The 2,621-nt window shown below is 42.2% G+C and overlaps 1 non-coding gene across 1 annotated transcript; it reads left to right on the top strand.

Moving 5' to 3' along the window:
- The first annotated feature begins 2,126 nt into the window (after positions 1 to 2,126).
- Positions 2,127 to 2,200, top strand: TRNAN-AUU (transfer RNA asparagine (anticodon AUU)). Its single transcript has one exon. It is a non-coding gene; the product is annotated as a tRNA-Asn (tRNA).
- Positions 2,201 to 2,621: the final 421 nt, after the last annotated feature.

The raw sequence follows: 2,621 nt of genomic DNA, 5'->3' as shown, positions 1-2,621 counted from the left end.
TACTAAATAGACAAAGGCGCTACCAGCAGGGTCTCGCAGTTTGTACATTCCATGCCGTAACACCCTTCTTTCCACCTTCACAATGAAGCTATTGGTACTTTGCAAAAAAAAAAATTATTAGCATTGCAACTCAGCAGATCAATGCAGTGTGCAGCCACACACTCCATATATCTGCTCAGCCACAAAGCTGATTATTTCTTCACAAAGTACAAGGTGAGCTCCAAATAGAATTCTCTAGCTTAGATTATACCTTTCTATGCAAGGGTAAATAGCTCAATTGTTTGACTGCAATGCCACAGGAAATGGTTTGGATCCAAGACAGTGTGACTGAATAATAAAGAAACCTTAAGATGAGTTCATGAATGTTGTATAAGTATTAGTGAGAGAAGGGGTCAGGAGCATGCTAGGCTGCAAAAAATAAGGTAGGCTGCAAGTGAAAGTAATGATCTCCTATATATTTTCCCAGATCTGTCACTCTGTGTGGCTAACTCTGGGGGAAGTCACAGCAATGGGCGGAGACGGCAACTGCAGGACGATACACCAGTGCCAGCAGCAGACCGTAACAAAGTGACAGATCAGGGAGAATATATAGGAGGTAGGGAGGTGGCCATGGTACATGGCTGGCCAAGGGACACTAGCTCATGTACCCCTTTACCACTGAGGCTGGCCACCAAGGATGGACCTGTCACCAGTGCACATGCAATAACCTCTTCTGCTGCCCTCTTTGCAACTCAGATTGCCCAGTGCTCCCCTTCGCTAACAGTCCACAAAGTTTCCCCATCTCACGATCTGCCTCCTCACCCCCACTTTCATCTCTACAGCACACGCGCATATCATACAAGATCCCATCATGCGTACGTAGGTCTGAAATGCAAGAGGGAGGTTGGGGGGAGATTGGCATGCGCCAGCAACACCACACAGCTCACTGTGACCACAGTGGAGAGGCGCTGCAACAGGACAATACACCAACCTCGGAGCAAGGAACTGCGTCGGTCAGGAGGAGAACTATTTCAATAGCATAAAAAGGTTAATGCGTCCCACCCTATGGACACCAGACTCATCAAGTCACTGTTGCCAGAGTCTCATACAATGACTCTGAACCTCTAAGCACACTATTTGACTGTCCACACCCTGCTGTGCCTATTACCCATCTCCTCCACCACCCTCAACACTGACCCACACATCATTCACCCACAAAGATACAATAAAGGTAGTTTGGATAAATTAGCTAAATGAAATGGATTTAACCAATTTATCTAAATGACCATTTTTGGATGTTTTCCAGTGTTTGTGAACAAATGGTCAATTGTAATTTGCTGCCACATATTAGCATAATTTTGTTTCAACTAGAAAAAAAAATTGGACAGATAATCTAAGTGTGGATCCAGTTTAAAGGTCCGTATTCACGGCCCGATTTTGGGGAGAGATGTGTGCTGAGCGAACTGCTCAGCACACATCTCTCCCCCCGCTCAGCACAGCGTGATGTGTGCTGAGCGTACGGGGGGTGGGGGGGGCGCTCATTTCACCCCCTGTGTAGGGCATTCTGTGTGTATCCAGCTTAACAGGTGTGAGCATCATACAACTACTGACTTGCGAGTAACTATACAGCAGCTCCATACCTTGTGACTTGAAGAAACACCAGTTAACCCCGGGAATGCTGCAGTCAAAGCAACAATTCCTCTTCTTCAATTACCATTTTAATAATAGGGTAAAGAAAATGAAGTGGATTTTAGAAAGAAAATAATACTGTCAATATACTATTAAAACAAATTAAAATGGTAAAAGTTATTGTACTTTAAGTAAAAATAAAAGAGACAAAATATCAATCCCAGTTTTGGATTACTTTAATTAACAAAAAAAATGCATATAGCAGAGGATAGTTTCAATCTGCCTACCTCTGGGTTATGGGCCCAGCATGCTTCCATTGCAGTACTCTGCTGCACATGTAAGTGCAAGAGATCCTGAAGCACTCACTCATCATGGGAAAGTACCAATGTGTTTCTTCGTTGGTTGATGGAAGAAACATCTTACAAAAACTCTCCAGATTATTGACTTTTTAAAGTTTTTCTAGGAAACGTTTTAGATGAATGCTTATTAGCCTTTGTCAGTATGGACTTTTGCAAAGTGTCTCTGTGGCGCAATTGGTTAGTGTGTTTGGCTATTAACCAAAAGGTTGGTGGTTCAATCCCACCCAGGGACGTAATTAACCTTGTGATCAGATTTTGGTGATATTAAGTAGACAAGTCAAAATTTCAAACCTCCTCTTATGGTCTAGGGTACATGGCCTTCTCTGATGTAATCAGAGTTAGATTTGATTCAGTGATTTTATAAAAAACAGCTAGGAAGCACAATTTAGCAGTGGGTTGCAGAGAAAAAAAATATGCTGGCAGAAAAATCCAATCGAGTGATTAAACAGCTCTTCATTTTCTGGCTTTATTTTTATGCTAACAAATTTGTTCTCTGAAAAGTGTCCACAAAGCCAAGTCTCTGATTAACACCTTTGTAAGGATGGTTTTTCACCTATTACTAAATTAAACTTGCTTCATTGGAAAGGCAGCAAGATGCATCCTCATTTCAATGTCTACTGAAATAATACAAGTTGACACCAGGAAACATTAACG

Source organism: Pseudophryne corroboree, unplaced genomic scaffold (assembly GCF_028390025.1).
Source record: "Pseudophryne corroboree isolate aPseCor3 unplaced genomic scaffold, aPseCor3.hap2 scaffold_1363, whole genome shotgun sequence".
Taxonomy (NCBI): Eukaryota; Metazoa; Chordata; class Amphibia; order Anura; family Myobatrachidae; genus Pseudophryne; species Pseudophryne corroboree.
The sequence above is the reverse complement of the archived record's forward strand: the minus strand, read 5'-3'. Positions and strand labels throughout refer to the sequence as shown.